Source organism: Chelonia mydas, chromosome 8 (assembly GCF_015237465.2).
Source record: "Chelonia mydas isolate rCheMyd1 chromosome 8, rCheMyd1.pri.v2, whole genome shotgun sequence".
NCBI lineage: Eukaryota > Metazoa > Chordata > Testudines > Cheloniidae > Chelonia > Chelonia mydas.
Window position 1 is genome coordinate 75780392 of NC_057854.1, and position 24572 is coordinate 75804963.

The 24572-nt window shown below is 40.7% G+C and overlaps 1 long non-coding RNA gene across 3 annotated transcripts in view; it reads left to right on the forward strand.

Annotated features, from left to right (window-relative positions):
- The first annotated feature begins 1354 nt into the window (after positions 1–1354).
- LOC122461479 overlaps positions 1355–24572 on the forward strand; it is a 70896-nt gene continuing 47678 nt past the window's right edge. For all 3 annotated transcript variants that reach the window (XR_006283400.1, XR_006283401.1, XR_006283399.1), the window contains exons 1-2: positions 1355–1494; positions 2844–2894. This is a non-coding gene — a long non-coding RNA (uncharacterized LOC122461479). The remainder of the gene's footprint in view (positions 1495–2843; positions 2895–24572) is intronic.

A 24572-nucleotide genomic window follows, 5' to 3' on the forward strand; every position in this document is an offset into this window, starting at 1 on the left:
AAGCGATGGGAGTTCAACAGAAGGAACTGTTTAACCTGGAAATACAGTTATTCATTCTTTGCTTGAGGACAGGATGGTTCATTTTGGCCCTGGTGCTGTGCCACTGAAGTTAATGGAAGTAAAGTCATTGATTTCAAATGTAGCAGGATCAGTTCCCTCATGACATTTCCTCAAAGTTGCATGTACACCAAGGTTAATCTTTTTCTTGTGTGTTTGTACAACATCTCGCACAATAAGGTCTGGTTCAAGACTGGGGCTACCATAACACAAATTAATAATAATAATAATAATACATTTACTTACACAGATTATTGGATCAATAACTGCAATTAGTAGGTAGCAATTACCCCTTAGATAAGGAGGCATTACAGGTTCTTCTGGTTAGGTAACAAATTATATCTGCCAATACTGTAGAAACAATTGGATTTCTGCTATAGCAACAGGCATATGGCTGTGGCATTTAAAACTGCATTGTCAAGGTCTGTTGAGGGGCACCATAATAATAGCTTTAGTCTTCATGGGTCCCTTCTAGCACTGTATCTAGTAAAAGTCTTATTGTCACATTTCTCAGGGGTAAAGTTTGTCTCCATGCAGAGCATGCACAAGGCCTGTACGCTGCTCTGTGCCTTCGCCACAGGACAATTCAGATTATGCAGACCCCGCTAAAACAATCTACACATAAGGAATATACAAACCTATTTCAGCCCAGCTGCTGATTAGATGATGCAGAGTTACCCTACTACTGCAGGCCTGAGATTTGGAGATAAATTCCATTACCCGGCGTCTGCATAATACTTTTATGACAGAGTGTACCAGGCCTTCGATGCTCCACGGTCCTTCCATACCCTGCCCCAGGAAAGGAGCAGCAAAGATGGGTCCTCCAAGCCTGCTTAGAGAGGCTGCACAGAAGCAGCCAATCAGAGCCAAGCAGGCTTAGATAAAAGGAGTTGCAGGACCTTAGCAGGTCAGTTCCTGGCTGGGACCAGAGGTGCAAGGAAGGGTGCTTCTCTTTGGAAACAGGAGCTTGATTGGCTGCATTTGCTCAAACTAGAGGAGAGAGGACCTGAGAATTTTAACCCTGAGGTAAGGGGTGAAGTTAAAGGAGCCAGGTGGGAAGAGGCGCATGGAAGAAGCAGCAAATTATTGAAGGGAATGGTATATGTCTGCTATGTACAGGGTCCCTGGGTTGGAACCTGGAGGAGTTGGTTGGCCTGGATTCCCCAGCTCCGAGAAGGGGACAAGGCTTGTTTAGAAACCCAAGCAAAGAACTGAATTTAAAGGCCCCGGAGCTAGGGCTGAAGACCCTGGTGAGAGCAGACGGACAATTTTGTTTGATTCTTTGTTATCTTGGAAAGTGGTCACTTTGACTGTGTGACCCAACTAGAGGGATGAACCACTGAAGACAGGGCAAGGGAGGTTGACAACCTGCAGGCAGTGCCAGGAGTGGGGAAAAGGCCTGCAGTATACCACACAGCAGCAGGAGGTGCTCAAGAGGTGAGTGTCCCCCATTACAACTTTCCATACAGTTCCTTTTCTAGGACCTTGTGCACTGGGATAGGGATAGTGTGAACTGAATTTTAATTAGAAGCAGATAGGAGTGTAAGTAGAAAATTATCCTGCACACAAATACAAAATAACTTGGGGCTCAATGCTGAGTGCTTTGACCTCATCCAGCAAAGCATCTAACCATGTGAGTAGTTTTGTGGGATTAGGTTAGGCATCTTGCAGGATCAAGCCCCTGTAGAAGTACTAGGTACTTTTAGTTTATAAGGTAGTTACTAGTATGTTAGTTGTTATGGAGGTGCCAGTTGTGGCTTCATGGTTTATGCTGAGTTGAATATCATTTGGGTATGTTGGAAAAGAGCATAATTGGCTTAAATATACTATGCTAAATAATTTACGTGTTCTTCTTGTATATTATAAGCTATGTTTTCATGTAGGCACTAAACTATTTGTTAAATTAAATGATGCAAGAGGTTTTTTTTATTGCTAATGCATGCCATCCTATTGATATTAAAACAAAGATCAGAAGCAGCATGAGTGACTCAGTGAACAAAAATTGCTGTTGAAATGGTGGTGCATTAGCAGTATCTACCTGATCCATATTAGATGATGAGAAAAGTGAGGTGAAATAGAAGATTAATGAAAACAATCAACGGTAATTTCTGTCTCTTTCCTAAATAAGTGTCAATTTATAGTTTGTGTTGGAATCCAAGTATGGTATTGGGACCCTTGATCTTGGAAAGGAGCTCCATACATGTGGACTTTTATATCTACATAGAACTCCTTGCAGGGCTGGGGCCTTGATATAAATAGAAAAGTTCTGTATTTGTAATGGTTGCCTGTAGACAAATCTTTTACTTTTTTATACAGAATGTATCTTTGAGCTAGCCAATATTGGTTTCTATCTCAAAGTCTGCAGTAAGCTCTTCCTATCCTTCAGTAAAAATGCTGCAGAAATATATTTCTTATTTAATTTCTACTACTCTTTGAAATAGCAGTTTGCAGAATGCATCTCGGTGTACAGCTAATGACCCATGAGCAATAAGCAACTGTTTAAGTAAAATGCACTATGAAAAAGCTTTTACCAAACAGCATTTTAATATTTTAAATAGATTTTCCATTGCAGGCTCTTTGTAACTGGATTAGTTCTCTGATGAGTTCTGACAGAGCTGTTGTTAGGGATACTCCATTAACTTTGTCTGTCATCTTATTTTCCCCAGTATCCAGCATAACACCCTTATATTTCATAATTTGTATTGCTATCAGTGCTGATTTGTAAATGTGCAAATTATAATTAACAATGGCCACTACTTCTATTAAATATTAAATCATTCTTGCAGCTTATATTTTCCACAGCAGATGGAGCCCTGCGGTATGCAAATCAACTTTCCGTAAGTAGTCAGCAGTTTTTACCTAAATTTTAGCTTTAAAAATACATTTTTTCTGTTTATGTTTTCTATAGCATTTAGGTTAATATTTATTCACTGCAGATTCCTTTTCTCCCAATAAGAATTTCATGGACTATTAGATTCTAGCACTGTGGTTTTGTTTCACTTCATTAATAGCTCCTTAATCATATAGCTTGCTTGTAAAGTACAAACGCCTGCTATTTGTACTTATGCTGCAGGATTGCATAAGGAGAGGCATTTAGTTATATTTTAATATGTATAGCAGGAGCAAAAAATGCTTCTACCAACGTAGTTTTTAATTTGAAAACCAATCTATGTGCACATTTTTTTCCAGAATAAGCAAAAGCATTTAAGGTTTTATATTGTGTCTTAAACTTTCTATTAAATGTCATCAGCTGATTCAGGAAAATGTATTGCCAGAATATTAGAGACGTAAAATGTGTAAATGTAATGGATGCTCAGTACATGGAGGAGAATGTAAAAGTCCCAAATTTATCAGGTAACTATAAAGCAGTAAGAAACACTGATATACTGTTACATTTTTCTGATATATAGTATCTTAAGCATGAAACTCTTATTTCTGGTATTTACTGCTGCAATTTTGTATTAAAGAACACTGATCCAAAATTAACACAGATATCCTGACTTCAGAAAAATCTGGAATACAAGCAGCTTTAGTTGGGAAATTATTTCACTGTCAATAGGAGCAATGGGAGAGGCGGCTTTTTCCAATGGTGGGCTCAGAGATTTTATCCAAAAATATGAACACCCTGATATATATGTGTGTGTGGTTTTAAATGGCTCAGGAAACGGAGAATTCAGAGGCATGAGCTGCCAAATTAAGCAGAGTAATGAAAACATCTCTGTGTCTGAGATCATCATTCAGTGAACTGTAATGCCTTGAGCAGGACAGAATTGAATGGTAACAAGTTAGGGTCTTCGCTTCCTGCAATTTTAGAAGAAAGTTTGAATGACATGTTAAACAACATTAGTAATAAGTAACTGGATCTGAGTGCACTGGAGAACATGGTACAATTGCACATTCACATCTTGCTTTATCTCATAATTCTGATTCCCTGTTTACTTTTAGGTATTTAGCAATAAGTTTTAACTTACATTAGGCCCAGGGTAGTATTATGGAATGGAACTCTGGTCAGCTAGTGTGCATCAGTGAAGCCCCATTGATGTCAGTGGGGCTATGAAGGTTTACACCTGCTGAGGATCTGGTCTGTTGCTCTCAGAAACACTCTTTGAAACAAATGTGGGGTTCCCCTACAAGTGGCAAGAAGAGAGGGATGTTGATAGCAGGTGAAATTTATGAGTGTTGATGGCCATCTGGGAACTCTTACATAGTTTAGTTATATAGGATTATTTTCAGGCACATAGGGCATGGATAATGCAGAAGATTTGTAAATCTGAATGGAAAGAAAACAACTTCTGGATTTTTCTGACAATACAGTGGTAAGAAACATCCTTTGAAGAACATTGCAGGGGAGAGAGAAACATCTTTGCCCCACTTGACTTATTCATTTCCGTGTCCTTAGATAGGGAAAATCAAGCCATGAGCAGAAAAGTGCATACTGGGGGATCATTAGGATTGTTCTCCCTAACATTTCAATTATTAGAGCTGGAGCTTTCATTTTCATCAAGGTTACACGACAGTGTTGCAAATTGGAGAAATGGTTCAGGTCCCTGATCAAAGGGAAAAGGGCCTCATAAAGGGACTGAAACTGGACAGAGTGTACAAAAAATTAAGGCTGATGATCAGATGGTCTGTTTTCCTCTGATCAACTGGAGCTTAAGGACCCGTGCCTTGAAATTCCGATCAGATCAAACTATCTGTGAAGTGTTTGAGATGGGTTGCTATGTGTACTGATGGAGACCTGTCTGATGGACACCAGTAAAATATGAAGGAGTGTAAAATAAATTAATATAAGGCTGTATCCATGCTCTTCAGAAATCCAGTGTTAGGTATTCAGGAGAGAGCAAGGCTCAGGTGGGCATGCCAAACTTGGATTGCCTGCATAGCCCCTGTCAAGGTTCCTTCCCCACTCTGAACTCTAGGGTACAGATGTGGGGACCTGCATGAAAAACCCCCTAAGCTTATTTTTACCAGCTTAGGTTAAAACTTCCCCAAGGTACAAACTATTTTACCTTTTGTCCCTGGACTTTATTGCTGCCACCACCAAGCGTCTAACAAATATAACTGGGAAAGAGCCCACTTGGAAACGTCTTTTCCCCCAAAATCCCCCCAAGTCCTACACCCCCTTTCCTGGGGAAGGCTTGATAAAAATCCTCACCAATTTGAATAGGTGAATACAGACCCAAACCCTTGGATCTTAAGAACAATGAAAAAGCAATCAGGTTCTTAAAAGAAGAATTTTAATTAAAGTAAAAGAATCACTTCTGTAAAATCAGGATGGTAAATACCTTACAGGGTAATCAAATTCAAAACATAGAGAATTCCTCTAGGCAAAACCTTAAGTTACAAAAAGACACAAAAACAGGAATATACATTCCATTCAGCACAACTTATTTTATCAGCCATTTAAACAAAACAGAATCTAACGCAATCTAGTTAGATTGCTTATTAACCCTTTACAGGAGTTCTGACCTGCATTCCTGCTCTGGTCCTGGCAAAAGCAACACACAGACAGAGAGAACCCTTTGTTCCCCCCCCCCCCCTCCAGCTTTGAAAGTATCTTGTCTCCTCACTGGTCATTTTGGTCAGATGCCAGCGAGGTTATCTTTAGCTTCTTAACCCTTTTCAGGTGAAAGGGTTTTTCCTCTGGCCAGGAGGGATTTAAAGGTGGTTAGCCTTCCCTTTATATTTATGACAGCCCCAATCTCCTTTGATGTTTCTATCCAGTTAATAATACTGGGAGAGATTCAAAGATGAGAAAATTTGACCAGATCCATCAGCCGAACAGAGAGCTGAATTTTGGAGTCGTGTGGGGTGGTTCCATCTGGATGAGAAATTGGAGACAGAGTCAGGGTAATCCTTGGCATAATCAGTTTATTCTCAGAAAGAGAGACAGCCTTTCCACTGAACAGCAATAGGAATGTACAGCACACAAGTGCTTGCAGAAATCCTAAACCAGACACTTCATCTCTGTGCCCAGGAAACAGCTGTATCTCTGTGTCTTCCTCCTTAGAGGGTCACACTGCAACTGCTGATGCTGTTGACTCACTAAGCATGGAACCAAGTGCTTTCCCATGCTTTGGAATCTCGTAATACCTGTTAGCGCTGTACTTCGTCTCACTTCATGGGCTTGCAGTCTGGTTCCTGGCATCAGCCCCATTCTTTGTGTCCAGCTGCTTTGCACAAAGAGTCTCAGTTGCTCAGGCTATTGGGCACAAAGAAGAATGCTCCAGCACAGCCATTTATTTTAGTGAAGTCTCTGACTGTCTTATATGCGAGACTTCGGATGGTGGGCCATTAGCACTTCTCAGCGTATCGGGCCATTGGTGAAGAAGTTGGACTATATACAGACATGGTCTGATTTTTTCAAAAAGTGTTGAGCACTCCTAGCTCCTACTCAAGTTAGTAGGAGCTGTGAGTGCTCAACACCTCTGAAGTTCTAGCCGTTGATGGCTAATGGAAAAAATTGTGTAAGCTGAAGAAGAAGAAGATTAGTCTTTGCAAGGCACCTGTGCTGTCTATTTTAATGCCAGACCAAACACACAGCTATAGCAAAAACGTAGAGCAGAAAGTTTGCTGTAGTTGTCTAGAAGAGACAAGGTTGTGTGCAAGTCATTAGACTTTCTGTACTTTGAAACACTCGTAGAGGAAGTCTTGTCTAGAGGAGCTAAAGAAACATGAGCATATCTCAGAAATGATCATTGCCATAATTGCACCTAAGTCTTATTTAAAATCTTCCTTATGAGGAGCTGATATGCAGAGTGAGGAAGCTGTGCTAATGGGGCCAACTGGTAGAAGTTTCCCTTCCTAGGAAGAGCTAGAGTTAAGAGGTATTCTGATTTAGTTTTCAGCAGCTAAAATAGCAAGGGTTAGGCAGCCCTTTTGATGGAAACTTGATAGTCTCAACATGGGAGGTTTGGGCTCTAAAAATCCTCTAGAAAGGATTTTTGAAAAATCTGGTTGTGTATCTTTTTGGTTTTGTTTTTGTTTTTTTAAAAAAAGCATTGGGAAGTGCTGTGCATTACTAAATTTGAAGTCATTCACTGCTTTTCAGACAACACAGTTACATGGGATGGCCAGTCCCCAAGAATTAAAAGTGTGGAAAGGAGAAACAAGATCTCAAAAAGGAAATATCTGTAATTGTTCGTATTTCCAAAAAGTTCCAAGATTAGATGACAACAGGAGGATGTTGTAAATGAAAGATGAAGTTTGTGCAGTAAGTGGAAAGGCAACAAACCACACTTTTGTTTAGTAGTGGTGAATGTAGGAACAATAGGTCATGTCAAAGCTACTACCTACTCTGGCTTCCACAAATGACTAATCTCCTTTAGAAGCTTCAGTGACTTATTGGTGGAACAAATAACCTCTAGCTTGACCCCAAAGTCCCTCAAATGACAGCCCAACTGAGCCCATGTTCCTGCTCGTTCTCAGGCAAATATTTTAACACTACACATACATACTCTTCCATACCAGTATGCAGTGATGGAGTTCTTTTTGCCTCTCTCAAATTTTACCTGGATTTTAAAAGCAAATTCTCATCTTTTTTTTTTCCTGTAACTCACTGTATATTAGCAAGTGGGACAGACTGGAATTTTCACTCATCCTTATCCTTGTGGTGTGTGGATAGTTAAACTACTGCAATTGGCCCTGAGCATCTTTCAAACTGTCCATCGCTGCTTAGTTGGGTTGACCCAAATTGTCTAATAGCCATGTAAGTGTGACTCACTTCCTGGGAGCAAGGAATGATGTATCTATATGGGGTGATGGTATATCTGTGAAGGTTGATGGTGCTTTGGCTGACCATGGCAACAAGATTTTTTTTTTTTTACAATGACTTTAAAATCAGGCGTATAGGATTAAAGCTAAGGACATTTGTTTTGGCAGTAGTTCAGTTTTGTTATAGATTTAAAATTCATGGTCTCTTGAAAATAACGGGAATGAGAACTCAATGCATGTACAGAGTACATACATATTTCAGACATATTACATGTTTTTGAGTTGTGGAAAGGTTTGTGCACTTTCAGACTTCTCACCTTCATTTTTTTTTGGATTATCATTTTACTTTTGTTACATATAACGCCAGAGATCAACCATGTTAAGCTATTAGATACCAGATACTTGTTAGGAAGACAAGAAATTATGAATCCCTGTTTGGAACATGCTGGTTGGAGAATTGTTAAAAGTAGATTAGTTTTTCATTAGAGAAATTCCAAATTTGAGAAGCTCTGTTTACAGAGGATGTTTGATGACGCATCTGTGGTGAACTTTACCATACAGCAGTTTCATTTAATTAGATTGTGATCTCTTAATGACTTACTGAGAGAAAATTTGCTTGCAATGAGAGTTGGAAAATATTAGAAGGGATAAAGGACTTCTGAATCCTTGTCCAGAAGAGACTGATAAAAACAGCTGTGAGATGTTTTTAAAATTTTAAATGATTCCTCTTGTACTTCCACCAAAACAACTTTGCAGTATATCTTGCTTGGTAATCAGAGACACTATATCAAAATACTCTATTGTGTACTGTAATTGGATCTGGGAAACCTGTCAGGGCTCAATTTTCCCTTCCTCCTCCCTTAACCAACGGTTTTCCTTGTTCTAAGCACATGTGTCATCCCCAGGTGATTAACTGGGGCATTCAGATATGGTGAAGTGTGCTGTAAATGATCTAGAGGGACAGACACACTCACCCCACTGGCCCCATTTTAAAATATGCTAAGATGGGGAGCAGTGATGGTGGAAATAGCTCTTACAGAAAGGAAGTACATCACTGGTGACCCTTGGACCTGCAACCGCTGAGAAGTGTTGGTAGAATGAGGAATGTCTGTACTCCGTGTGGTGACATAATATGGCTGTAAGGACTGAGGGCTAGCTATTTAGGAGGCAGAACCACCTAAAGAAGAGGGGATGGTTGTGTGGGGGCTTTTTTGGGGGGTGGGAGAGGGGAGAGTGTGGCTATAAAATTCCTGATTCCCCTCACTTGTTATCAAGATACTGTCTAAGAGCCAAAATAAGCTCTAATAACAATTTACAGCATATAACTAGCCCACCCAACTGACAAGCAGCCCAGCCCCAGGAAGGGGAAACGTTTCAAGGGGGGCTGGCTTATGCTCAGCTGGTGTTGGCTAAGAGGAAGTCACCTTCTCAAGTCCAGCTTCACCCTAAAAACTGCAGTCTTCAAAGTCCAAGATGGCTGCTAGTTGTCTAGAGGACCAGGACTACAGAGTAGTAGCAAGTGTCACAACATAGCATGGGGTCCGGTGCTGCTAAATGCAGCAAAAAATTACTGGAAATAGTGCAGTAACTCTAAGCCTAAACACAACTATGGAATATTACACCATTCTTTTTGTTCAGGAAAGATCTAGGTTTCCTGATGTGCTGACAATGCATAAACCTTTTCACTGCTCCAGAAACCTGTGTTAGCTTTATCTGTCTTCTGCAAATATTTGTGGTTCTCTCCAGATTCCTTGGTGCTGTCTGAATTGTGAGGCAGCATGACTTACAATACTGTGTGGGTTTTATTGATTGATTTATTTAAGTTCTTGAACATCTAATTGAATCATAAGTACCTCATTTACCTGCTGCCCAGTGGGTGTAAGTCTGAAGCAGCAATGTTCCCTTGCTTGTCAAAATGTGAACAAGTTACCCTAAAAGTCAATTATAAATACATGCAAAGGCTAGAGTGCCACATTGTAAAATAGCTTAACTGAAATAATAGTAGTTTTGCTTTCTGATGTTTTTTTTTTAAATGCAGATGTTTTGATTTAATACTTTCTCTCCCCTTGTAGCAACTCTATTAGAGTTTTACTTTCTTTGAGTGAGTCATCTTGCATATGATTCTGTAAGTGTGGAATATTCATTGTGATTGGCTGAGCATCCCCGAGAGCTTTATAAGCACATAGTAACACATAGTGCATATTCAGAGAGGGGTCAGTCAAATCCTTTTTTGTGCTTCCCCTCTGGTAGTCAGTTCCTGCAGATCATGCAGAGAATTCCATAACCAGAAGAATCATCATATCCTTGAAACAGTTGTTTACCTTTAAAAATAATAATTTTCCCTGTATACCAAAAAACCCCCAAACAATTTAAAAATAAAATTCTGTGCTGCGAGAATATTGTAAAGTTGGTGTCTGCTGACACAAAAGTGGCATGGCACAATTACTATTACATGCGTGCAGCAACCTGGATGGCACATGCCACTACAGTACAGAAGAATCGACATGACTAACACTTAAAAAAAGGATGATGGTTCTAACTTGTTTGTTCACAATCACTGGTCCCACTAGAAATGGTCCTACTGGTTTGAAAGTTTAACTGGTTTGATAGATTTCCCCTTGTTATAATAGGAAATACTGGTAAAACTGTTGCAAGTTTCTTCTAGGATGAAAGCAACTCTGAAGACTTTAAATATTTGACATACTTTGATTTCTTACTGCAGAAATAAAATAATTTATTCTCAGGCCTGTGTACTGAATTAAGAGCATTTTTGTGTGAAGAATTCTTAAAGAAAATATTTTTCAGTAGTGCCTTGAGCTCCTGGCCAAGATCATTGCTCCATTGTGCTAAGCACTGCAGAGACACGCAGGTTGATATAGTCTCTGCCCCCAAAGAGCTTACATGCTAAATAGACAAGAGGGAGAAAAGAAGCATTGTTACCCTCTTTTTACAGATGGAGAAGCGAGGCCCTGAGAGATTGACTTGTCTGGGGCAGAACCAAGAACTGAACCCAGCTCTCCAGTCCAATGCCCTCACCTGAAGACTAAGCTCTCTCTAATTCTCAGGTTTTGTTCTGGTGAATACAGAATAAACTCCACAGCATCCATGGTGTGCAAGATTGATGTAATGGTTATTTCACAGGGTGGCATTTGCTTCCATGCAGAGAGTCAGTACAACTCCTATGCTAATGTAGGTTCCCTGGGATCTGGCACTGGCCTCTTTGCACTCCAGTAAGGAGCTCTTTTGAATAGATACTTTGTAAAGGGAGAAATGGACATAATTGGAAGCTTTGCTTTGAATACTCTCCACTGTGGACAATATGAACTACATAACTTATAGGCAGACCCATTATTTCCCACATAACATCAGAAGGGCATACAGTATATGGGCCAAACTCATGCAAGTAGCCCCACTGAAGCCAAATCTCCCCTGCTTTACTAAAGCAATCAGGATTTGGTGCTGCATGCCCTTTTACTAGACCTCTGTCCTCTATTGCACTGTGCATTTTATGGGAGATAAATAGGTTATTTTCATTTATCGAGTTTATGAGGAATGCCTAAATCTGTAAAACAATGTTTTAGAAAATATAGCACAGTTTATAGTCTGTATTTGGGGTGGGAAGAAAAGCAGCTATGGATTAGGCCATCAAGACTCAAAAGCATAATTTGAAATGATAAACGTATCCATTTTAAGTTACACATTACTTTGCATAGTTAATATCACTATAATTAGTCATAGTTCCTGTAATTTATTGAGAAAGATGCTCAGCCCCTCTCGTGTACTACAGTGATGAATGTTGGAAGTGCAACTTTGGAAGTAGGAATCAAGAAAATTAGTAACAGTTGGAGAATTAGCATGTAAATCAACAATATCCTTTCTCTTGTATCTTGAAAACCAAGGGTATGCATCACATGCTGCATAACGAACGGGAGTGCAAAAGTTAGAATTGCAACCTGCTCTACATGAATAGGTCTGCTTTTACAGCAAGAAATGTTTAAAATCTTCTCAAATGTTAGAGTAAATCTGTAGTAAATATTTAAACTATGTATAACTCGTCACAAATAAATTAAGCTGATTTTATGCATTCTCTTTAATTAGAAGGGCACAGCATTTGTTGAAACGTGATTGGTATTATTCATTAAGCAAAAAATTCTCATTTGTATCTTATTATCACTATTCTGCATAAACCAACACAATTTGTCATGAACTCCCTCATTTGCTGTATCCTCAAAAAGCAGATTATGCTTATTTTTCATTTGGACAGTGGAAAATCAAGCCAGGTGTTTGGCAGCACCAGAGTGTTCAGGTGTAACTGTGCCAGTGATGGTACATTACTAGTAGCGTGGATGAAGAATGAGGCATGGAGAATCTTGGGAATGAGGTGCCTAGAGGCCCATTCCTTAGAGTGGTCCTGCTGATGAGACAGGTGGTGGTGTACAGAACCTTAAAAAAAAACACAACAACCTCCAAACACTTTTTTATAATGTCAGCCTTTCCCATTCAAGTAGAAACTAAAAGTGCTTGCACATACTGCTGCTGTGTTTAAGTATCAAGGTATGTTTGTGATTGAAGTCTTCATCGGGGTGATACCTTTGTCTTAAATATAAGGCTTAACAATTCTAATAGTTAAACACACACATAATGTACATCTTCCTAGAGGCACCATCATGAGCTTCACCCGTTGTGGGGTCTGAGAGCCACAGAGTACTGCATTAAATTGTACATACAGGACTGATAAATGATCTCGAATACAGGATATTATACAGGTTAGTTAATTTGTTGTATGTATATCTTTTGCCCTTATTTTTTCTTGACTTTTTAAAAATCTCCTTAAATATATCATACTTGATTCTCCTCTTATTTACATAAGTGTAAATTAGCAGTAATACTCCAGATGTCAGTGGAGTTGCACCAGTGTAAAATTGGTGCCACTGGAGTAGCAGGCTTCCCATTTCAATTCAACTTTTTTAGCTTTCAGAACTACTGTGAGCATCATGGTCCAGTTGCAAGGGCATAGGAATGGGAGTTGTCATGTTATCGGGAGTGGCTCACATTTCAGAGGCCCAGCCTTATGGCAGACTATCAAAAAACAGGGCAGACACCTCAAACTGTTTGTATGTTCTATAATTAGATTTCACCAACCTAGTAACAAATGTGAATTCCCAAAGTACTACAATAGTCTTATAATGGAGTCACAGATACTTTGATACTCCAGTGCATCTTGCAACCCAGGCAAGATGGACTTAGTCATAAATGATCACTTACACTAGCGATCACAAAATATCCAGGTTGCTCCTGGTCCAAGAGACTAGTCATTTACCCCAGGTCAATCTGTACCTTAGATCTCACACTAAAGACAATGCCTGTAGCTAAGTCTGTAATAAATTAACTGAAGGTTTATCAACTAAGAAAAAGAAGTGAGAGTTATTTACAGGTTCAAGCAAGCATGTCTACACAAATGAATTTCAGTCCGGTGATTCAAAAGGTGACAAAGTTGTAGTAATCTGTCAATTAAAAATGTTTTTCTGGGCTAACCCATGCCAAGCAGCATGGGAATCTCTTTGCTTATGTTTTGGAATCTTTGAATCTCTTTTCTGTTGTATGGATTCTGAGAGGCAGTTTCTCCTTGTCAGGCATTTTTATCCCTTCCACTCCAGAGTCCAAATTGATGGGATGGGTTTATGTGTAGGTTTCTCCTTCCTGGAGGGAGTGAGGAATGCAGTCAACAGGGCCTCTGTCCTTTGATGCTACACAGTCTCTCATTTGCCTTCAGTGGGCCATCCAGTATGTGGGACAAGCACCTTACCTTAATTAATGCTGCTTTTCCTGTGTAGTGGTTTACAGTGCAAACACTCGGTATACCTTTATACCATGGAGCACTGAGGTTATAAGTGATATCAATACATGCAGCATCCTACAACCATTTTTATAAAGCCTAAGCACTAAATACATTCATATCAACTTAACATCTAATATCAATTTTGATCATGCTAACACAGAGGTAAGGAAGACTGGTTTCCAGCTGTGCATTTGAAGGGTTCAATGAGGCCTGGGGCCTTGGCATGAGCTGGCACCTGGTCTGTCAGCATCACATGAGACCTGGGTTCTAGTTCTGGTTCTGCCATTAACTGTGTGAAACTGGCAAGTAATTTTACTGATCTGTTCCTTAGTTTCCTTATCTTCTAATTAGGGATAATTATATTTAATACTCATCATGGTAAACCTGTGGTTGGAAAGTGCTGTAGAAGCGCTAAGTGTTATTGTTGTCTACTTGGTGTGGAAACAGCAGCCTAGGCTCTCAGATACTATAGTGATGAAGATGGTATAGGAATCTATACCAAATAACTTGTAGAAGTGGGAAGCCAAATAAGCAGGGGTGCTGGAACAATTTTTATAGTGGAGATGCTGATGATGGAAACCATGTATTTGGTATTTGTTTATTACTACTTCAAGCTGGTGGTGTGGCAGCACCCCTAGTTCCAGCACCACTGCAAAGAAGATTTTTAATACATGTGTATCCTAGAGTTGGGTACCCAAAGTTGGGGCATGGAAGGCAAAGACTGTTGAATTCTACTCCCAGGAGAAAGTTGGGAGAATCCCATGATGATGCCCCCAGGCTTTCTGTCCTAAACTGTTGCATTGCTGTGAGCTGTGAAACAGCAGATCCGCAAAGTGTCATGAATCTTGTGTCCTACTCGCTCATATGGCAATTCTGTCACACATTCCCACAGCTTAGCTGGATCATCACACATCCAGCTGACCTGAGGGCAAGAGCTGTGGTTCCTCCTACCAGCAGATGGAAGCTACTGTGGCAGCCAGCCACTGTGGCGCCCCATGAGCAGGAGAAGGTATCAACAGCAACAATTGACAGGAACTGAGGAATGGGGGCAGAAGGGGCCGGGATTGAAAAGAGATGGGAGCAGAATGAGAGAGAGTGATGAGGGGAAGGAAAGAATGGGGGAGGCTCTCCCAAACCTATAACAATCCCCAGGTTGCCACTGCCCACCTACCCGCTGAGATTGTGCCAGTCTATACCTGCCAGTTGCACCTTTAACTCAAATAGAAGTGAATGGGAAAGTCCTGGTGTAACGGGTTGTATCCCTGGAGCGTAGTCTGGGAGCTGTTGGAACCACTGTGCCCCCTAACAATTCAGCTGGGTTGGCCTCTCTCACATTGCTCTGCTAATGATACCCAGCCAGCCTCTCCAGGCCCTGTTATCACCCAGCATGACAGCAGGTGGTGTCACAAACCCAACTGAGTGACCTTAGTGTTTTACCTAAACCACTCATGGACCATCAATAAAGGCACCAGCCAATTTCCCAGCTCCCCAGTCTTGCACCCCTGCTGGAGTATAAACCCAGAATTATACTGTCTTGCACTGCACAGGGCTCTGTACAGTGCAAGCTCATTAAATAGTCCTTTCCCCCCTCGATGTGGGGAAGATATGCACAAGCCTTTGTTAACAGAGCTAGGATTCCCTAACACTTCACTCAATGGCACACTGGTTAATATAAAACAGGTTTATTAACTACAGAAAGATAGATTTGTGATTATAAGTGATAGGAAACAGATCAAAGCAGGTTACCAAGAAAATTAAACAAAATTGTAATATAAGTCTCATACACACTGGATAGGATTTGAATCAGCAATATCTCACCTGAACTGATGATACAAGCAGGTTTTAGCTTCCTTACACAGGCAGGGCTTTTTTCTTTCCCACTTGGGATCCGCCTTCCCAAGTTCAGTCTTTGTTCCTCTGGTGTTTCCAGGTGTAGTCTTGCAGGGAAGTGAGTCCTAGTCATTATGTCACTTCCCCCTTATATAGTTTTTCCACAGGACAGGAGCCTCTTTGTTCCAAACCAGGTTCCCATCCCAGTTGTGGAAAAATACAGTTACCAAAATGGAGTTCAGTATGATGTGGGCTGGTCACATGCCCTTTCATTCCTTGCTGAGTCATAGCAGCCGTTATTCATAGACTGGCTGAAGCATTCTCAGGTGAGGACAAGCCTTTTCCATGGTCCATGGTCTTTGTTGATGGGCTATTAGCACTGTTTAGTTTCTTCATTGTTGTACCTGAGGCTAGTTGTGAGTGTTTCCAGCTACAACATCTTTCAGTAACACATACATAGCAAAACTTCATAACTTCACATACAATGACAGCACATACAGTCCAACGAGATATTAGTGTTTAGCAGATCAGGACTTTTAGAATGATACCTCACAAGGCATACTTTGTACAAAACATATCATAATTACATCACCATGGTAAATATGGGGTGCTCTGGAGTGCAGAATGTCATACCTGGGTTCAAATCTTGATGACTTCCCAAATGGGGGGGAAACAGTATGTGATTGTGTAATGAGAGATCACAACGCATAGATACAAGGGGGATGAATTCAGGTTGCACAAATAACTAATCCTGACGTTTCCCATTTTATAGGTGCTTGACTTTGCAGTCTTACATAGGGTTGTGTGTGTATTGGGGTGGGGGGTAAGCATTTACTGGGGAACTATAGGCCACTAGTTTGCATCCAGGCCTGCTCAGCAGGGAACTGAGGGCTGTAATCATGTAATGAATGTTTTTTAGCTCATATGTGACATGAGTTTGGTGGGTCTGAGCTCCAGCTCCCACATCAGAAACCTTCCACCATGCTTTGCACTTAGTGGCACACTCAGCAGAAAGGCCAAGACCTCCATGGACCACAAAGACTTAACTATTCTACTATCCCTAGAGAAAGTTCCCAACCCCCCCAGATGAGACTTCTGGCAGGACAATGAAGCTTTCTCTGCTACTGCCCTGTATAAACAAGAGGAATTCATTCACCACACTAGCGTTAAAATCTCACAATTAGTTTAAAGTTGAAATGTGTAGTTATATAGTAATAATTTGCAAATATACAAATTAGCTCATTAAATAATTTGCATTAAATAGAATACATAGCAGCTATGAAACAGCTGCTACATTGCATCCCAGAGGTGGCTGCCTTTCAGTGCTGGGTGAAATTATTTTTGTAGACTGTGTATATTTTATTAAACCACTTCTAGGATCCTTCAGTAAGAATGGCACTTAATCAATGTTCCTTGATAATAAAAACTTAAAGGAGCCTGACCTATTTTATCCAATAGAGCACAGTTGTATCAACAGTAATGTCTAAACATTACAAGCAGAAGATAAGTGTGTTTCATGTTATTTGTGCTGATGGGTGGAGTGAGTGGAAGTGGTTAGGCTGCCTTAGGATCACTGTCTTGCAGGTGAAATTCAGTTAGCTCCATCCCATACCTCTCTTAGAATTCTGGATCCTAGTAATTCCAGCATTATCTGTGTTTTTTAAAGACACCAGATCCTTAACGGAAAAACTGCTGTTAGCTATGCATTCATTAGAATTGGAAACGGAGAGTCACTTTTCTAGCCTGGAGCCAGAAGATGGGCTATCTTGGAGGCAGGGTTGATAGCTTTTGAATACCAGATGAAGTCTATAGATACAAGACTGGTATCATATGACAAGAGCCTTGAGCAGATGGATGACTGTGTGTATGCACTATAGGCTGTTCTTAATTTACTATCAAGAGACAATGCTTCTTTAAAATTAAAAATGAGTCATTGGAAAACAGCCTGAGAGGTCACAACCTGTGGATTTGAAGCTTCCTGGTAGGCCTGAACTGAGGGGCTATATGCTGTTTGGAGTTATGAAAACTGCATTTTATAAAAGAAGGAAAGGTAATTTTCTCTTGCTAGCTTTACAGAGGCATCTGAACTATGCTCAAATGACTATTCATAATCTGTATTTGTAATGTAAAGGTTCATGTTACTAAATGGAATAAGTAGGCCTTGGTACTCAGACCAGGTATAGATTATAAAAGGCAAAGCTTTGTAAGATGAATGAATTGTAAAGTGCTAAAGTGAGAGGTTTAAGTGTCTAACTGTACTTTTAAAACTCTTGCATTTTCCATTTACAAGAAAAGCTCCCATTTGTTACTCCTTCTTGCAGTCCTCTGGACATTTTTGGGTGTGTCAGGGAAAGGCATGTTCATGCTTTAATCTTTGGGTGAGAAGCTCCTCTTGTATCTCTTGAAGAAATGGCAACAGATCCCAATTTCAGTACTTCAGGGCTTCTCTAGAGGCTTCCATGCTCCAAATGGAACAAATCACACATCAGGTCCTGTGTAGAATTCCTGAAAATGAGTTGTGTGGCCAAGAAAGAGACCATTTCACCAGTCAGGGAGAATAGGGAGCTCTGGAGACCAAGGACTTTCCCAAGCCATGGAGAAGGGCATTCTTCTGCTGTTTGCAGAGGAGGGGGAGCACAGCTCCCTCTGACTTTCTACCAGCTGTCCCATTGCTTATGTGATTTCATTTTCTCTGAGAAAAGCAACTGGCTGAGACTAAGAGCTTGTCTTCACTACTGGGGTTAGTCAACCTAAGTTATGCTACTCCAGCTATGTGAATAACGTAGCTGGAGTCGACATAGCTTAGATCAACTTATCCCAGTGTCTTCACTGCTCTGCATTGATGGGAGATGCTCTTCAGTCAACTTCCCTTACTCTTCTAGGAGAGCTGGAGTACTGGGGTCGACCAGAGAGCGCTCTGCCATTGATTTAGTGGGTCTTCATTAGACCCGCTAAATGGACACTCGCTGCATCGATCTCCCCGGAAGCGAAGACCAGGACTAAGCCTGAGGAAGATGACTAGGGAGAGCAGATAATACAATAGGCAGTGTATTTTATCTTACGGCAGAGCCCATTCCTGGACCCTCAGGTGCTGATGAGGTGGAGACCCATGAAGACTCTACACAGCTCATAGCTGGTGTGGCAGCAGATACGACATTTTGGATGGCCCTGGCCTCCTGCAGATTCTAGGGATCTGCCAGGTTTGGGAATCATAGAAGATTAGAGTCAGAAGAGACCTCAGGAGGCCATCTAGTCCAACCCTCTTCTCAAAGCAGGACCAACCCCACTAAATCATCCCAGCCAGGGCTTTGTCAAGCTGGGCCTGAAAAACCTCTAAGGATGGAGATTCTACCACCTCCCTAGGTAACCCATTCCAGTGCTTCACCACCCTCCTAGTGAAATAGTTTTTCCTAATATCCAACCTAGACATCCCCCATTGCAACTTGATACCATTGCTCCTTGTTCTGTCATCTGCCACCACTGAGAACACCCTAGCTCCAGCCTCTTTGGAACCCACGTTCAAGTAGTTGAAGGCTGCTATCAAATCCCGCCTCGCTCTTCTCTTCTGCAGACTAAATAAGACCAATTCCCTCAGCCTCTCCTCATAAGTCATGTGCCCCAGCCCCCCTAATCATTTTTGTTGCCCTCCACTGGACTCTCTCCAATTTGTCCACATCCTTTCTGTGGGGGGCCCAGAACTGGATGCACTACTCCAGATGTGGCCTCACCAGTGCTGAATAGAGGGGAATAATCACTTGCCTCGATCCGCTGGCAACACTCCTACTAATGCAGCTCAATATGCCGTTAGCCCTCTTGGCAATAAGGACACACTGTTGAATCATATCCAGCTTCTCGTCCACTGTAATCCCCAGGTCCCCAGGAAGGCTCCATGTTGCGGGGGAGAGGGGGAAGGTCAATGCCATATTCCAGAGGGGACACAAGGGGATCCTTGAAGAGATCCTTCTCCACAGCTCCCTTTCTCAAGTATCAGAGGAGTGGTGGATCTGGGCCTAAGTGAGGAAAGATTAAGCGTGTATCACATACTTGCCATTAGAAATCATGGTCAGATAGAATAGGCACATGAGAATCAATAGGCACATGAGAATCAACAACATTCTTTTAAGAAGATAATTGGATGGAGTGGAGTGCCACATCTTCTTTCCTTCTGTCCACAGGTTGGAGAAGTAAATGACTCACCTCATTCCAGCTCCTTTGTTTGGTCACTTTATGATCTGTGCAATGAAAGAGCAGTTTGTGAAAAATTTCTAAGGTTTTGATGGGCAGGTTGTGTTTGGGTTTTGTTGTTTATTTGGTACATGACAAAAAAGTCTATTGTTCACGTTTCGATTATTCTTCTATAGTCAAAGTGATGTTGCACCACCTGCAGTAGGGAAAGAGCCTTCCCAGGGGTTAGCTAACTGGGGCCCCTGACTGCAACTCCTCTTTCAGGAGACTAATTTTTTGGAGGGGGTTGTGTGGAGAGCGGTGGAGGGCAGAATTATATTGGTGCCACTTCACAGATTATACCTGGGCTTCTGCATGCGTTAGTCCCATGATGATGTCAGTGTATTCAGTGACGAAGAGAAATAGACATAAAGGTCCCTTTCTGATTTTGGCAACTAGAATAAGACATTTGGGATGACAGACATATTATAAGCGCACCCAGATCTGGAAGTAGCTTATTAAAAAGAGACTGTGTGTAAAGTAAGTATGAATGTATGACAAGCAGATTTGCAACACCTAAATGCAAAAGGGATCCAGAGGATGATTCTAAATTAAATCTACTGTCTCTCTGGGCTGAGAGGCCATTAGGCCCTGGTAGGGTTTCACCCAATGGGACATATCCTCAGCTGGTGTATAGCTTCATTGCTATGTTTATGCCAGGTGATAACATGACCCTTATTGCCCAAATTTGGACCACATAATTCTGACTTCAGTCATTATAGGATTACCGTTTGAGTTTTGACTGAGTCAGGTCTGCAGGATTGGTTATTTAAACAGTGTCTGAAATCTTTTGACTTCCTTTCCAGTGCATAGAATTAGAGCCACAGTGAAACTTAAACTCTATGTGGAAAGAATGAAAAGTCAATGTGCTGTGTATTGAGGAGTACAATGACAGTACCAAAAGGACTGATGATAAGTATATGTTTTATATACTTATACACAACACACTCAGTGGTACCAGTCATTTTCCTGTACTTTTCATGATGAATGCAAGTGATTTTTTTCCCCCCTTCATCGGCCTAGTTTTGTGAAAACAGGCTAGGGAAACTTTTTGTTTTAAAGTCAAACATGAAATTGCACAGGATTCTAATACCTTAGAGAAGATTTTTTTCGTTGTTCTATAAACCAATGTTTTTTCAGTTGGATAATGCAAAAGCAAATGTTTCCTTCACTTCTGTAAATAAGCAAAATATTTTTTAAAATGATGCTCAGCTTTCATAATATGTTACAACCACACTAAATTAGAAGAGAAATCAGTTTTGATTTTTACTCTAGCAGAAAACAACATTCTTTTAAGAACATAATTTAAAATAAAATGTCTAATGTGGCTCCAATTATATAGTGTGGAAAGCAATAAAAATGGAAGCAAATTAATCATGTTTTTATTTTCAGCTGCCCAGTTATGTGCTAGGCCCTTCACCAAACACTTATTCACTTGCTTAATTTTAAACATGTGAGTATTTTCACTGAAGTGAGTTGACTATTGTCATGATTTAAAGCTAAGCATACTTTTTTTTTGCTGGTTTGGGGCCCAAATAAAGACATGGTCCCTGTCCTGAGAGCTTAGAATCTAAGTGTTACAGGACACAGATAAGGGCCAGACCAAACCACAATAAAGGGGTGAGGAAGGAGAAAGCAAAAACAAAGATGACAACACAAAGATCACTGGTAGCTCACTGAGGTACATAGGCACTTTGACTCCATTCATACTTTTTATTTTAAAATACATTTCCTCCATCTTCACTTCTTGCAGCCGAGATGCAGAAATGAGATTTTTTTTTAAGTGGATGGGGCCTGGGAGATGACTTAGGGGAACTGTTTGTGAAGGATGTTTTAAGCAACAGGGACACCTTGGAAGAAGGTGAGAAAGGTTTGTGAGAATGATCCTACAAACTCCAGTAGTCCATGGGACAATACTCAATAAAAACCACTCTGCTGGATAGTGTTTGCAGAATCAGACCCAATGTTAATAGAAAACAATGAACAACTATTGGAATTTTAGAAACTATTTTACTTTCCACCTCTCAGTTGGGATCACAATGTAATAAAACCAACATTCAACTGCAAAATATTTTACAAACTTGCAAAACTTCTCTAGACCGAGAGAAGAGTCAGGTGCATCACAACACCACTCTGTAGGTACGCAGTCATATTGCCATTTTACAGATGAAACGTGGAAGCAGAGATCAAATGGTTTGCTCAAGGCTACAGAGGAATCAGGTATCGGAGCCAAGATTAGAACTGAGAAGTTTCTGGTTCCCAGTTCAATATTCAATTCACAGCACAGTGACATTTCCAGAGCAAACTGTTGTAAATATGTACATAAATGATAAATAAAAACCTGTACCTTATTGTGTCCAGTATGTGGTTACTCATAGACAATGAGTATTGGAGAGGTAATAACTAATGCTATATGTAAGGAGTCCTGAACACCTTTGGTGGTGTATAAATAATGATCCATTTTATAAAAGAATGTATACTATGTAGGTCTTCCTAGCAACAAACATAGTCTCTTGTATTTACTTACAACTAGTAGGGCTGCATCTATAGACCAAATTATGCATGCAGTGTCTCTGATCTTTTATTGGATCTTTTATGTATTGTTTGTGATATGTATTGTGCATTTGATTCATTGGACTGAGTTTATCAAAGAGATAGTGGGTAGATACTGTATTTTGTCTTTCAAATTATAATGAATAAATGGCATTCCTATTTGTTAAAACTGGAAAGCTGATAAATGATAAATACCAGATTTCTATTTTCATGGAAAAACATCACATATGTAGATAATAGCACAATTTTATTTTTACAGTATGGAGTACTAGTTTCTATGAATACAAAATTTTACCAGCTTACACACTACTATTGCTTATTGGATTTGCTGTTTAGTTTACATGGTCTCTTGTACCACAGGGTGGGAAGTGATGCAGGAAGATAAGTTCTGAGTCAGAGGTCATTAAAGTCAATGAAGAGACTCCTATTGTTTGCCTTGAGCTTGGGATCCCCCACCCCAGAGCCTGCACCCCCAATCAATGTGTTCACCCCCTCCTGCTCCCCAATCTCCTGTCCCAGCCCAGTGAAAATGAGCGAGTGAGTGAGGGTGGGGGAGAGCGAGTGACAGAGGGAGTGGGGATGGAGAGAGCCTGGGCAGAGCCTCTGAGAAGGGTGGGGCAGGGCCTCAGGGAAGGGGATGGGGCAAGAGTGTTCAGTTTTGTGCAATTAGAAAGTTGGCAACCCTATATCCTGTCCTTCACTCTTACCTCTCCCACCCCCAATACTCAATAGCCCAATGGTTAGGGCACTCACCTAGGTTATTTATTGGGCCAAAGAGAGAGAGTGAGAATCACTATTGTTGACCTATGACCTTTCTCTTCTTCCCCTGCATTTGCTGTTTCAATAAGAGTAATGATGTTATCAGAGGTGTATGACTGATCTTGCTGTGTTGCTTATTAGTTTGAAACATACATGGGCACAAGTAGGTGAACATACGTAACTGGGTTATCAGGCTTGCTGCATTAAGGATTTGCTGTATTAGCAGGAATTTTATTAGAAGTAGTTATGCTAAGAGCTAGGTTTTAGTTATAAGAGTACAGGCCTAAAGGAATATAACCCGAGGTCATATTTTTGCATCTTCGTTCAGAGAGAATAAACAGGAGACCACGAAAGCGATAATACACCACACACGTCTTGTGAAAAAGGAGTTTTGGCAGTTAGGCCACTAGGCAGTAGTAGCTTGTGTTGACACATAGGAATTGTTAGGAAATAATTGAAAAAGGATTGACATAAATGGTTAATAATAATGATTAGGGTTAATTATGTACATTCAGAATGCCACAGCTGGAATAGGGGCAGACATTATCCTTATGATGTTTGGGGTATCAGAACAAATATGGGTATACATCCATGACATCTGCGTAACGTGGGGTATGAAGAACCACACCCAGTTCCCTTTCCTGGTTGAGATGTGGAGCCCTAAGGTGATTAGACTCAGGGATGACTCATGAGACTGTAAGATGGACTCATTACAGGTGGTTAGGGCATTCAGCTGGGATGGGGGACACACCTGTGTTCTAGTCCTTGCTTTGATGACTATTTAATTATTTATACAAAGTTGAGCCGCTTCAAAGGCAAGACAGAGAGAGACCCACCCCAGAATACCCAATACCTACTATTGAGAGCATCCCACCTGAAATGTAGAAGACCCAAATCTTTGCTCCTGATTTGAATCTGGATCTCCTGTATTCCAGACAAATGCCTGAGCCACTGGGCTATTGAAAAGGAGTACTTGTGGCACCTTAGAGACTAACCAATTTATTTGAGGATAAGCTTTCGTGAGCTACAGCTCACTTCATCTGATGCATAAAAGTGGAAAATGCAGTGAGGATGTTTTTATGCACACAGACCATGAAAAAATGGGTGTTTATCATTTCAAAAGGTTTTCTCCCCCCACCCCACTCTCCTGCTGGTAATAGCTTATCTAAAGTGATCACTCTCCTTACAATGTGTATGATAATCAAGGTGGGCCATTTCCAGCACAAATCCAGGGTTTAACAAGAACGTCTGAGGAACTGGGGGGGGACAGGTAGGAAAAAACAAGGGGAAATAGGTTACCTTGCATAATGACTTAGCCACTCCCAGTCTCTATTCAAGCCTAAGTTAGTTGTATCCAATTTGCAAATGAATTCCAATTCAGCAGTCTCTCGCTGGACTCTGGTTTTGAAGTTTTTCTGTTGTAATATCGCAACTTTCATGTCTGTAATCGCGTGACAGAAGATATTGAAGTGTTCTCCGACTGGTTTATGAATGTTATAATTCTTGACATCTGATTTGTGTCCATTTATTCTTTTACGTAGACACTGTCCAGTTTGACCAATGTACATGGCAGAGGGGCATTGCTTGCACATGATGG